The sequence below is a fragment of the Pecten maximus genome, chromosome 4 (assembly GCF_902652985.1).
Source record: "Pecten maximus chromosome 4, xPecMax1.1, whole genome shotgun sequence".
In the NCBI taxonomy this organism is placed as follows: Eukaryota; Metazoa; Mollusca; class Bivalvia; order Pectinida; family Pectinidae; genus Pecten; species Pecten maximus.
In genome coordinates, this window is record NC_047018.1 from 33809248 (window position 1) to 33824822 (window position 15575).

A 15575-nucleotide genomic window follows, 5' to 3' on the forward strand; every position below is an offset into this window, starting at 1 on the left:
TCAGCAGCAAAATTTCATAAAATCGTTTATCAAGAAATTAATTTTTCAAATAACCAGCGATTACTAATACAGAAAAGCATTTTGACAATGGTATGACATTCGTACTCATAAATGCAACGTATATTACGATAGATCATTCTCACTTAAATGGGTGGTCGGGTGGCACGGTGGTAATACAGTTGAATTTAACCTACAGTTGGGAGCAAACTAAACTTGGTACCAAGTGCACTTTGTACTGCACACGTAGTGAACAACGTAGTGCACTAGACTAAACATTGTAGTGCACTTGAGTTCACTACGATGTTAACTCCAGTGCACTACAATGTTAACTCCAGTGCACTACAATGTTAACTCCAGTGCACTACGATGTTAACTCCAGTGCACTACGATTAAACCTTTTGACTCAGTACTAATTTAGTCTTGTTGACAGAGAGATTTCTTATTTAGACTTAATATAATATAATATAATATATTCTGTCAAAATGTCAGTCTTAACGTATAAAGGCCAGAGGAATTCAATCCATATACCAGATGCAGGAAATGTGTATTTTTAATACTATGCTAAAACAATATGAAATATTTAAGTTCCATCTTCAGACATTTTAGTGGTTTGATTTTATATTTATTTCCTGTTTGTAAATGATGTATTAATGAAACCTGACTGCAGGTACATTCATCTTATCAATTATTAACTTACATATTATGAGAGGATACCTATAGTTAGATAAGGTATCGGTATCATGAATGCCTGCTATAAATGGACCCCCTTGGAGTTAATTGGGGAAACCGGCCTGATCAGGTGTGACCCACACCACACAGGGTAATTAATATGTACATGTAACAGGTATGAATGGCAGTGGTCTAGGGGCCCCAAGGGCCCTGGACTGGTATCAGTCTCTTGCAGTTAAGAATTTATTAGGATTTAGTGGCACTATATAATTCATTGTGTGTAAAAGTATGTAGCTTCCCCTCAACTTATGTTAATCAATTGTTTTATATTAAATAAGCGAACAAATTTATATATTTTCCTGAAAGCTTCACATACCATGTTATAATTATAGCTATATTCATGATATATAAATGATTAATTAATTAAGGCGTACCTAATTAAATATAAATTATATAAGTAATCTCCATTGAAAGTCATGTTTGTTATAAAATGAGAAATCATTTTAGATTTCATCCATATACTGCCCAGACATGAACTTGATAAGGATGTTTTGGTTTTCCTACCAAGACAGGCTGTGTACCTTCCTTGTACAGACTTTTTCTGGTGGTTGTTTGTATCTTGATGGTAGATTCATCCGTGAATATCACATTCTCAAACTGTTCTTTTGTTTGCGCGCATCTTATGGCATAATCAAGTCTTTTCACTTTATTAGGTTTTCTAATAGTTTGGCAGTACTGTGTGGACTTCGATTTCCATCCTAAATGTTTACGAGCTCTTAGAACAGTCCACTTCGAAACAGTTATACCAAAAACCGAATGGAGTTTCTTGACCAAATCTGCACCTGTCAACTCGTTATTCTCTTTCAGGGACATGTTAATATAATCCATATGGTCAGCTGATAACTTTCTGGGTAACATCTTTTTCTGGCAGGGTTTCTCGAGGACACCTGTAGATTGGTACAGTTTTACTTGCTTTTGCACAGTGTTGTAGCTGACCGAAATATTGTCATTATGTAACAGTTCTCTGACAATCCCAGCATGGCTTAATCCTTGATCATGTAATGATGCAATCCTTTGTCTTAAGTAAGATGTAAGTCTTCTTATATTGGGAGCCATATGTGCATGTATTGCTCAAATGAAAACTATCATCTATCTATAGATTCATGTGCATGTAGACTTGGGGAAGTTGGTACTATATATGATCATGAAGTTGAAAGATCTAGTCGATGCAGACATTTGGTCTAGCATGACTGTAACTATAATTTTTGACACTTGGATTTGACCTATACTCTAATACACACAGCTTGGTGACACTTATCAAAACGACAGGTAAATTCACAAGTTTTTGTTTGGATTTAAAAAACCTTTATAATATTATCTCGAAAGTCTTATTATAAAATTATATAAACTTGCAAACCAGTATTTTTATTTTTTAATGATAATCAATAATTTTAACGGGGAAACTCATTTATACACTTATTAGGTACATACGATAAAAATTAGATTGGGGACTGGTTATATATAATTACATAAGTGTTTAGGGGAGGGGTAGCCATGCATGACTAGTACAGTACCTGTACAGGTAAACCCTTAATTAAGCCTTTGGCCATGCCCAGAACAGCTGGACTCCTTGTGCCAGATTCCTGGGCTGTGTTTTCACACCTTTCAATAATAAGCATAATCCCATTTTGTGTGATTTACCTGGTTTGGAAAGGCTATATATACCTGACGGTATACAAACTATAACATTTATGTTGCATGTATAATATATGTTTCAATGAAGGCAGAATCAATATTGCTTAATGTTGATCGATTTAATTTTAATTTCAAAACTGGTATTTCCCATGCTTCATTAATTATATTTAATCTTAATTTAGTGTAAATGCATGGATGTAATGGTTGGATGGAATCGGTGGAATTAATGTAATATGATAAATGTATTTTGTCAGTTTTTGTGTATATTCTATTTACCAATACGTGACATGTATTATACTTATATACATGTAATAAACATATCTGAAATAAAAGTAAAATGTACAAACCATCATGAACACACACAATATACATAGACTAGTCCCTGTATATATATTTTAGAATTTTTTTTTAATGAAACATATGTTCAAGAGATTATGCATTGTATATCAAATACTTTGTATGTATTGACTCTAGTGCACTACGATGTTCACTCCAGTGCACTACAGTGTTAACTCTAGTGCACTACGATGTTAACTCCAGTGCACTACGATATGAACTCAAGTGCACTACGATGTTAACTCAGGTGCACTACGATGTTAACTGGAGTTAACTTTTGTAGTGCACTGAAGTGCACTAGACTACCAAGTTTAGTTTGCTCCCAACTGTATGCGGTCTGGGTTCGTAGTTCGGTCGGACGTGATAAAGTATGGGGTCACCTGCCTAACCACTTGGACTTCATCGGGTAGTACCCTTTATACTGACTAATAGTTCTCATCCTGTCCCCGTGTGTTGACGTGAGTGTTTTAATTATTTTCCTTGTAGACTTCATTAACCATTCATATTTTTCTTTCAGTAATCTACTTGTAACAAGAGTTGCCTGCATTTTAGGAAAATGAATCAAATACTTCGAACTTATATCAGGTAGGTCAATATCCTGTTTTATGATTTTATTAGCAAACGAATGGTAAATTCTAACATGCTAACCAATGAGGGTCGCTATATTTTTTCCGGATTTCAGATACTAAAAAAAATTATACTTGAAATAATTTGCTATGAAATTATTCTGATCAAAATATTTGACTTACATGTACATGTACTTATATTGCCACATTGTAATATATGCTATACAATAATTACATGATTGGGAAATGAATATCTAACCGATTGGTTGTTGCTTCTACCCTTGAAAGAAAGGTTACTTTTTACCAACATTATAGAATTTCCTTATGTGATCCTGGGGTGGAGATGTCAACACAGCAATGACATCACGTCAACATTTCTATCACGTCTGGTAAAGACTTCCTAACACTAGGAACACCAGTATCGTTAACATTTCATGGCCTTGAGGGAAATAGATTGTACACAAGAACAGGCTGACAGTATTTTGTGTTTCAAGATAGTGTAAACCAGTAATTGTTTGGCTGATGATTGGTCAAAACACCTCTCACGGGTCTAGATAAATTCCTATGTTACACCGAAACCTACAGAATCCGTGCACAGGAGGTGAAAATAACAGTTCAAACCCCGTCGGGCAACTCACGGGTGAATACGTAAGTAGCGCGGGTTGCACGCGAGATGAACAAAATGTCGTCGGGCGCATCACGGGTGAATAGTACAATCCAATCCCGTAACCTGAGCTTTCACTTTAAAAAAGTGAAAAGCGATGATTCATCAACACATGAAGACAATATTTCCATCAGCTTCTGGAAGCATCACCTGTTCGAATTTTAAAAAATCCCTATATCCACCTGCAAACAGATACATACAGTACGAGGTGGGTGATTTGGTACTCAAACGCTCACAGAGCGTTGACCCGCGCAGCCCTCCGCTCAGAATTTGCGCGGGTTTGCAGCGGGTTTGACGCGGGTTTTGAGCGGGCTTCGAGCGGATTGGCAGCAGGTTCGGGCGCGGGCTTGAGCGGACGTGTAGCGGACCCGCTTGCCGGGCGGGCTTGTAGCGGGCCCGCTCGAGCGGACTTGTAGCGGACCTGCTCGAGCGGGATTGTAGCGGACCCGCTCGAGCGGAATTGAATAGGACCCGCTCAATCAGTAATGACGGTAGACTTTCAACAGCCTGGTGTCGATTAATTATACTTTAATTACCATGTATATGTTTTCAGTTGTATCGTCCATCGTAAGTATTTATTGGATGATGTACCTCAACTATGAGATACAAATTCATATGTGTAATGTATTGCTCATGAAATCGTTGTTATAAGTTGAATAATATCTGCAATGATGTACAATATGACAGTGTACTTGATGTCAGCCCATTTTGATAAAAACTATTTGTAGGGAAATATTGTAGTTATTAAAGTTCAAATAGACTATTTTCATGCATGTGCAAGAACACTCACGAGTCATAAATCCAGTAATACTGGATATAGTCGTCATTTAGTGTTAGGAGCTGAGTCAATACATTGTAAATGTATCCTGTGACTGCTAACTGGTGACCGCCTTCTTTGGGAAAACGGAAAGGTAATCATTCCGGTTAATGGTGGACAATGAACCAAGTGTCCGCAGTAGCATTATTTCATTCTTACGGAATGGGGACGGGTCAAAAGGCGGTTTTGTCATCATTTCTAGAGTACTTAGGACGGTCGGATCTTGGTCAGAATTTTTGTGCACCTCGAGTGGGATATGGGGAACACGGAAATGTGCTCAATCCGGTAACCATTTTAATAGTGGACAATTAGCCACGTGTCCAAGGCAGCATTATTACAATTCTGATTTAGCTGACCTTTGTATAGATGGCGTTTTGTGCATAACCTCGGAGAGGCCACATAAGGGGCTCGTTATTTTGATCTCGACTTATTTTTACGTAGACATTTAGCTAGCAACATGTCTGTTTGAGAAAATTATCTTTGAATTTCTGTAGTAAGTTTCATAAACTTTACAATTATTTGAACATTTCGTAGTTTTAAATCTACGGCCTAAAGATATTGTGTTTTTATTACTATCATTATTTATGTGTCCATCGGGGACATCTCTTGCATGGCTAATATCACGGACATACACTTACATATATATATTACCGGTAGATATCGAAATCAGTGCTAATAGTTTCCCAACTATAGTAGCTAATCATTTTAAAAAAATCGTCACAAGTGCATTGCTCTACTCGAGCTGACTTGAATTATATTTTTTGTAATCGTATGATGTTGATGAGATGTATACTCGCAAGACTAATAAAGAATTGAAAGAATTGAAAAAATTGTTACCATTTTAGCAACCAGGTACAAAATTATTATGTGAGATATCGAACACTTTTGTAAAGGATAATCGATTGCCTTCCCGATCTCTTTTTGCCAGCAAAGAAATACATGTAGTACGGTCTTTGATTACAAGACAGAGCATTATAGTATATACGTATGTATGTATATCTTATGTTGTATATATACTATTAAATGGAAATTGTCAAATAAAATACAGTTTAAATTATATAGACCACAAAATGATTGTGTGTGTAGTCCAATATTCTTTCTTTATTGTGAGAAAAACAATACATTTGTGTCATCTGTCATGTGTATGTGATAAAAACGTCAACAAAAACACATTCTAAACATATTTTAATCAATTATAACGACAACATGGGAATATTTCCTGTCCTTTTTATTTCGGAAGTAAAAAAAAAAAAAAAAAAAGATACGTACTGACTATGCGAAAGTCACCATTATTATCAAGACCTAACACCAAAACCATGTGAAGTATTTCGTCCTTCACCGAGCTATTGACCAGTCCATTTTATGTCCGATGAAGCCTGAGATTAGATTAGCTGTAATTGTTTTAGATACACAGCGTACGTACATGTAATTGAAATTTTCCATTGAAACTGGTAGGTAACAAAGAGTTTCAGGAGAAGATATGAACCTTGTCTTCAGAGAATGTAGGAGATGAGTATCATTATCTGTTTTCCTGTAAAAACGCAATCATTGAAAATTTGCAAAGAAATTACATATTCTAAATTATTACCGCTCAAATCCAAATAAAACTAAACTAAAAGGTCTGTTACAGACCCGTGTACGTTCGCTGTTCCGTCTTAAACGCAAACGCTACGGAAGTGCTACGGAAATGGTACGGTAATGCTACGGAAGTGCTACGGAAATGGTACGGTAATGCTACGGAAATGGTACGGAAATGCTACGGTAATGCTACGGAAGTGCTACGGAAATGCTACGGTAATGCTACGGAAATGCTACGGTTGACGCTCACAAATAATCGACCGTTTCTGAATAAATTATCTGGTTCTTATAAAAAGCGGATCCTAGACGAAGCGAACACGTAGAAACGACAGTGCAATGGTGTTTGATGGAGTGAATGTTGTATCGGGAAGTGGAAGAACGTTTTATCAAATTGTACTACTATAGAAAACCTCCGTATGCAAAAAACTTTACAACTTTTAGAAACCGGAAATATTAAGGTCATATAAGGATCTTTCAAATTTAGGAAAATTTATTATTCTCGACAACAAAAGACGATAGTATTTAATTTTAAAATAAAATCACTCTCTACACTAGCGCTGCGGTCGCGTATGTGTTGTCTCTGTGTGTCCGAACTTTATTGTTTTGTTTTTATGTATTGATCTATATTTTCACTGCATTTATTCACTGCATTTGTACTGATAAACCGTAAGGTTTAAGAAATCAACTAATTGAATTGAAAAACTTGTATCAAAGTGTTAATTTAGGTACAGGTAAACAGATCAAGATTTCTGAACACAGATTGACCAGGCTATGAAAAGACCCCCTATAGGGCTAATTGTAAAAAGGAGAAACTGACCAGGTGTGGTGATGACTTATACACCTGAGCCCGATGGCTTCTAATCAAGTGTATATCCATGGCCATCAGGTGAAGTTGACGGTGGTGGGGAGGGAGATTAGTACCCATGGCAACAGGTTAGGGGGACAATTAATTATATAAGTCAAGTACATGTACATGTCTGGCAAGTCTATATATAACAATCACTGGTACATATTACTGGTGTGTATGCATTGACGATTTGTTTAAAAGTCTGATGTCGGATCAAAGGAAACTCTGGCAAGGGAGGGATAAAAACTAAAAACAAGACATCAATAATTATATACTTAAGAACATACAATGTACATGTGCAATCAGATACGTGTATATCACACGTCTGCAATGGAGCGGACTCTGTACTGTGTTTACTTGATAATGGATAACACTGAAAATCTTTATTAATGGACTTGTGTTGTGATCTAACCTTCAGTTGATTGACAATCAGTAAACATTTGCACTCAAGGAGAAGTGAGGAGTGCACGATAATTAGTTCACAACTGTTTTTTTTTTTAACTTATTGTCACAAAGGACATAACCAGGTAATACATTGTTTCAATATATAAAGACTTCAACAGTGTAGAGTGAAGAATCTACCTTTGAAATTAATTTGATGTTGTATGCGATCATTTTAATCATTTACATGCTTCTATTAAAACACATCAGTTTGTGTCAGAGGCCTAATAATGGCTGACTCAGGTGTACATGTACTTCATGTAAATATTTTGTCGGACAAAATATTAATATTTTAATTTTTTATTGAATGTTAATTCACTAAAGTTTTGGCTTTTACATTGTGTTTCGAAACTTGAAAGTTTCTTTTACAGTACATGTCATCTATATGGTTTATACATTGTATGTTCTGTCGACAGATCTTGAGACATGTACAAATAAATGTACATGTCAAGGCTACATGTACATTACATTGAAGCCAAACATCTGGGAAAGGCCTGTTGCCAATGGCCAACTGGGCGCAATATGCAACCCTACAGCCTTGAGGACATGCATCCTACCACACCTTACCTGTAAGATGCTGATCAGTCTAGCTCTTTTGTGTCTGGCACATGGTATACCTGGCCAGGTGACCTGTCCCCAATTAACCCCCGGGGTCCTATTATGGCTCATTCTCACTGAGCCAACATATAGAAATTTACCTGTATTACCAGGCCAACATGTCAAATTTTACACCTGAGTGAGTTTAAACTAGAGCAGTAGCCTGTTCTTACTTTCATGAGAGAAAATATAAAAATGTCAAATTGAATATGACTTATAAAATGATGACTCAAATGATTCACCCTCTCTTTTACATTTTTTTTTTTTTCAAAACTTTCTTTTTTGCCGATGATGGTAAATTTTGTAAAGCAGCACGTTATATTCAAGACTTCTATCCGATATTGACAGAGTCTACGACGGGTGTAAAACTTTAAAATGTACGTTTTATATAAAAAGAAATATTGTTATATAACGTTTAGCAACAAAAGATATACAACTGAGTATCCCGACAGCTTGGGTGAGGAATCTCTAAAGAAAGAAACACATGCTAAAGACTTAGGTGTATGGGTCACTCCGAATCTTAACTTTTTATTTCATGTTAGATAAGTGGTTGGTAAGGTCATGCCAATCTACATATTTGGATTTTCAAAATGTTATTCGCTCTCTGTACATTAGTGCAGTCAGTTAGATTACTGCTCTGAAATATGGTCACCATAGCAAGAAACACTCGTAAACCAGATTGAAGTTGTACAGGTTTTATTTCTTATTTTATTATTTTTTTATTTCTATGTTTTAAATCAAAATTAAACGATAATAGTCTATATTACATGTAAATTTGTACACAATTCAACTTACCTAGTCTGGTATGAAGGCATTAATACATATATATTTATTCAAATCTGTACATAGTCTGCTTAATCGAACTTTTACAAGATACTACTTTTTAGTTCCACATCTTTTTTTTTTTACTAGGTCGAGTATCTCAACCTTGCTTTATCCCTGTAAATGCTGGATTATTGTAAGAAATTGTAATGTTCTTAAAAGAGTCCTAATTAATTTTAACTACCTTCGTCATGTTCCCGACAGTTTTTTAACGTTTCACTTGAGAGATTTATGTCGAACGAAGATTTGTTTTCAGAATTAGGTCTCTTGTTTACTGTTCATAACAAGACTTACTTGATTGTCTGGATGATTTCTATTTTGGACATCAGTTCTATTTCACATGTGTATGCACTTTATATACCGTATTTGCTCTTACTATGTAATTAATTTACTCTTGTTATACTTTATCAGAGACATATATATATCACACATGTAATATATACGTCTCTGATTTTATCAATTTGTTATCAATTCTGTGATTAGACATTTGGGTTTTAAAATTGAAATAAATAATGAATAACTCCAAAGATCACGATGACATTCTCATTAAAGTTGTACGTTTTATGAATCAGTTGATAGCCTTACCTGTAGGCTATAATTATCTCTTATTGTTCTACCTTTCACACCTATATCACTTGGTCCACAAAATACCTTACCTTTAGTTTACCTGTATACAATTCAACATGCTGTGTTGTTTGTATCATTGCTGACAATTAAGTCTAACTACCCTAGTTTACCTGTGTGATACTGTCTGGAGCATTTGTACCCTATACATGTAGCCTGACCAGTGCATATTATATGAAACTGTTTTAAAGGTTAGACTATAGCACAGTAAAGGTAATATTGTTTATTTAACACGATCTTCATCTTGGTTTCCATCGTAATGCGTCGACTACTACTAGGACCCGCCATTTTTTATTACACTAAGATCGATGGACCATGTGACTTGACTTGTTTTTTGTGAGAGTGTTATTTTTTCTATACAAAGATACAGACAGATTTATAGCCGTATCTATGTAATTCTCACCTCCTTACATGTATAAAATTATTTGCTGTCGCTACATTTCTTTTTTGACGTTCGGTAAGTATATTTAACTAAATTTCGTTTCGATAAAAAATACATTCCGCAAAATTTTCTACCAAACGGTTATGAGACGGTCTGTGAGAGAAAATAGGTAAACGCAAATGCTACGGTAATGCTACGGTGAGTGGACGCAAACGGTACGGAAATGGTACGGAAATGGTACGGTAATGCTACGGAAATGCTACGGAAATGGTACGGTTATGCTACGGTAATACTACGGAAATGGTACGGTAATGCTACGGAAACGCTACGCTTAAATCGGAACTGCGAACGTACACGGGTCTGTAAAAGGTCATAATTATAAACGAAGTTCTAAATGATTTGTCTTTTTTTTCTAAAAAAATCTCTTCTTTGATTACGTGTATGTAATATAATCCTATGAATATTATGTTTTTGTACCTGGATTGTTTATTCATATATATGTACGTGTGATACAATGTTAATGTTCCTCATGTAACACATTTCCATGTGTTATAGTATCCAAATAAAACTGTGTGTATGGAGACCACGTGGTTAAAATCGCGTCATTTACAAATCATGATTGGAGTTAATCAATGTGATATAGATAAATCCTCTATACACAGGACAAATACCGGTCGTGTACAGTGTAGTTAACGTTATAGAAATGTTTTCACCTGCTGTTAACATCTGCCAATCACAGATTTTGATTACAATAGCGAGTATACCTGTATCGCAATGACCCCATCGGACCCCTACGGCTTTTTTTTTTACCTGCGGGCAGAATGTTGTTACATAAGGATTTAGCCTATGCTCCATGTTTACTAGTCTACCTGTATCTCACCTCTTACATTTAGGTCTTTTAGAATAAGGCACCTGCCGTTTTCCTTTTGAGGCCGTAATAGCGGAAGTAAAACCCGTTAAATCCGTATGCGATGATAGTTGTATTAATCATTTTTAAATCATATATATATTTCAGATTAAAATAGGTACGTAATTTGTATTGTTGAAAGTTATACATTTATAATATGTACGTATTGTTTTTTTTTATGGTGAGTGTAGGACAAAAGCCCCCCCCCCCCCTCCCCCCGACATTAGCCCCCCCCCCCCCCCCCCCCCCCCCCCGGACATTAGCCCCTAGGACAAAAGCCCCTCCGGACGAAAGCCCCCCCGGACATTAGCCCCCCCCCCCCCCCCCCGGACAGAAGCCCCTTCTTTAGAAATTTAGCTGGTATACTTTATATAAATCTGTACTTTTGAAAAACAGAAATTATATATATATATATTGTTGTTTTTATCTCTGAAACAACATATCAAGATATACACATGCATTGAAATAAGAGCAATTACTTTCACTATATCTTTATAAATATATATATCCCCCCTCTCCTCTCTCTCTCTCCCGCTAAACCAATTTGTAAACATGTTAAAAAATAATATTATATTAAAATATTATATTATGCCATCTTGCTGTATTTTTTTCATGTATACTTGTGTCGGGAAAGGTGGTTTTTGCCCAATCCCTTATATACATATAAGTTACAATAAAAATATGTTTAAATAAAAAATCAGGGTAACTATTTATGTCAGGTTTCGTAAGAAAATAGAACACTCAGTATCCACATTTTTAATTTCAACACATCTTATTGACGAGATGTTAAGGGTAATAGGTAGTGGTGTAACATTGAAAGTTTTAAAAAAATGATAATTTGTTGCATGATTGTATAACATACACATTTTATATATCAAAACGATTGTTAATTGAAGCTGTACACAAATATTAAATGAAATAGTAAAAAATATGGTGGGAAATTGAAAATACTTACTTTTTGTGTCTTGAATAGGATTGAAGCATACGAAATTGTAAAGTGTTGCAACTGTGAAAATAAAAAGTTGATATTATATTTCAGAGGCTATTAAAACCATAAGGCTATATAAAATATTCAAATAACAAGAAACAATTATAAACCTCTTGTGTTATCCTATTGCAAAAATTGTTCTTATACTTATTATTATATTTCTGGTATATTTCTTCACTATTGTAATATCATACTTAACCATTTCTTTAATACATGTACTATGTAATAATGTCCACATAATTGACAATACAATAGTTTAAAATTGAAACATAAACATCACAATTATCATGTATAAGATGTGTTTTTTAAATATGTGTGTCAATTTTAAATCTTGCTTATATTTGTACCTTTACATTCATTGATTTATTACTTATAAATCAATGAATTTCACTGCTGAAGCCATGAAGTCACCATAAAGGTTGTCTACTTCATAAGCTTCCTCCTCCCCCTCGTATAACACCTCATACACTGCATTCTTTGCGCCGTCTTTTCCTTTCAACACATCCGTCACGCTTCCAGTATACCACTTTTTAGTGCCACTATCATCAACCACTATGTAAAGGCTACATAAACATGGCACATTCTATTAAACAATATGTAAATGTGCAGTGTTCAAATACTTATAAATACATAAATGTTTAATACGAAACCTTGCACTGCTGTTGGAAGAGGAAGGACCAGGACTTGCTGGGGAATGCTTGTCACTTCTGTCGCATGTCTTTTTTGTCTTGTTGGCCGTCTGGGTTTTCCTCCTTTGCTCTTGATAGTTTCTTTCTTTTCAAACTGTAAAAAAAGTCAATATATATTATATTATACTGAAAATTATCATCATAAATTTTTTGCAATCAATCTTGTTACATTTTCATGACAGACTTGCATTGTATCAATTTAAAACAAAAATAAGTACACTTACCTTACCTATGAATTTCTACTCTTGTCTGAAATTCTTTTCTGTTCCCCATAATTATGAGAAATATATCCAATGCCAAATTATTTTGTTTTTCATTCATGAATATGAAAATGTGTAGCTTACCTTACCTTAATAAATGATACTGGTATATTATACAGGTTCCCTTGACAAGTGGTTGTTGGTTACCATATTTATCAAACTTGATGAAATTAATTTACAAACTTTCAAAAGACGGACATTTAGCTAAGTGTTTTTTCTACTTTGTAAATTAAGTAACAAGAGTTTCATAAATATGATAACAAACAGTTTATACAGTTTTCTATCTAATGACTAATAAACCTACCCAGAGTCCAGGTTCTCTAATACTAATAAACCTACCCATAGTCCAGGTTCTCTAATTCCTGTAGTAGTTTTATGCCTTGGAGATGCCAATTCTGGTAATATGGCTTTAAAGTAAAAACTTTTCAGTTTTGGCAGCATTGTATTGGTCCATAATTGTTTGTCGACGTAAATCCTTTCCACGTGAAGTTGGTATGGATTTGTCGTGCGTACAATAAAATCTACCCAACAGTAGTTTGCTATATTCATTTGTCCCTGTATCTGGTAGTAGTAGTTGTGGTTTTCTTTTAAGGTAAGTTTTGAATTCACAGTCTCTAAGCAAAATGACTTCATTTCCTTACTTGCTTCATTTAGATTTATTGGCTTTTGATGAAGCAAGTTTTTGATCTCAATCAATCCAGTCTCACCATTTTTCTCTGTAACTTTTCCATCTGGACTGGTTGCTAAATATGGGTGTTCCTTACTGATTACTAACCCTACTGGTTCATGGCTTACAATTTTGTTATGGCTTGTTTTCATGTAATTCTTGTATTCCAATATGGTAATTCCTTCTTCTCGAATTCCGCGTCTGGTGTGACAATTACTAAATGGTTGCCCATGAACAAGCCTTTCCACAGCTTTAGTAACCGGTTAAGTGGGGTCTTTCTTCGTAATCAAACCGAAGTTGGATGATGTGATCCTTTTACTTCGTTCGGATTTCCAGACTTGTGATTCTGATTGCGATTTGGTTTCTTTCTCAATAAGAGCTATCTGTTGGACCGGCAAATCTACATGTTTCTGGACATAATCCGTACACTTATTGTGAAGTTCTTCTTGCGTAATATCGGATACACATTCAAGGACATCTGGTCCATATTCTCTTTTGGCCCTTTTTGATGAGGATTGCTTCCAATTTTCATATTTTCTTTTATATCTCTTTGCTTTATTTTCTGGTTTTTCTTTGGATCTTTTAGTTGAATTCAAAGCATTCTCCCTACTTTGGTACACTCTTTTGAAGTGGTTTCCTGGTTTGGAGGTTGTGCACTTTTCCCATACAATAGGAGACCACTGTGGACCGAAGTTTTTCCTTAAACATCCTCCAAAACATCTGGTATTCCATGATCCCCTATTACATCTGTTGACGTATTTTCCACCATCAAACTTCGCTCGAATGGACATGAAGGATTCCGCAAGGTTGGTAGTGAAATTTCCTATCAGTTGACTACTCTTGGCAGCTATTCTGTTAAGCAGACGAGAAATGTCATGCAACATTAATTTGTCAAGGAATGATGAATAGGACACGTCACCACGCGACTCTTCCTCTGCTTCCAAGGATGTAGTGTCATGCCATATATCTGACAGCTCCTGCAAAATGTTGGTAGTTTCCAATACATCAGATGGTGATGAAGATGAATTTGAAGATGGAGATGGAGATAAAGGTGCAGCTGAAGTTGAAGGCGCAGTTGAAGATGAAGGCGCAGTTGAAGTAGAGGACGTAGAAGTAAGACATGAAGTTGGATTTTTGGACTTACAAAAATCAGTACAATTTGAGTGATCCCCAAAGATATGGTGTACTGAATTAATAATGTCATGCTTCAATAGCTTCACTTTCTGATTGTGGCTCATTGTATTGTCATTTGACCTTAGTCTGATGGCACATCTGACTGAACTTGTAAGACGAAGTCTCACGCGTTTTGTCAGTTTGTATTTCCCTTTGTATTGGGGGTTTTCATCAACCAGTTTTTCAAGATTTGAACGCAGACATTTACAGATATGATTAGCACATTCTAATTTAGTAATGTCTCTACCCCAAACCGGCACATTTTCTTGAAGTTTTTGAAAAACAGAACTATCACCATCTGCTATTACCTTGGTGTATCTAACCCCGTGCAAGCTTTCAGCTTTCATAAAACCTTCCAGAATCATATCAGACTCCATGGCTTGTGAGGATTCAGTCCAATTTCTGAAACACCGATGAGGTTTTGGAACGGTATTGGATGTGGATGTCATACTGCAAATAGAACTATGCTTGTTCCTAACACCTAAATACAACAGTTTACCGGTCTCTGCCCCAATTATAACGGCACAACCTCCCATAGCATTGTATGTGTACTTATGTGTCCTTTTACTCCACCCGCCATCACATATGACAGTAATGCACGGTATCCCATTGCTATAATGGCCCTTTTCCATCGCAATCCGCCTTTCTTCTGCTCCGGCCTCTAACAAGTCTTGGGTGGCCACATTCTGCCACATATCTCCAATTTCTTGCTCAAGTTTACTGAAAGTCTTCTGTGTCATTCCTGGACTATCAAGGGTACCCATCATCTCATTGAGCCTAGACAAACCTCCACCAGTTGCCATGTTGGCCCTCACAGCTCTCATATTAATGTCATAATGGTGACTGGTTGGGG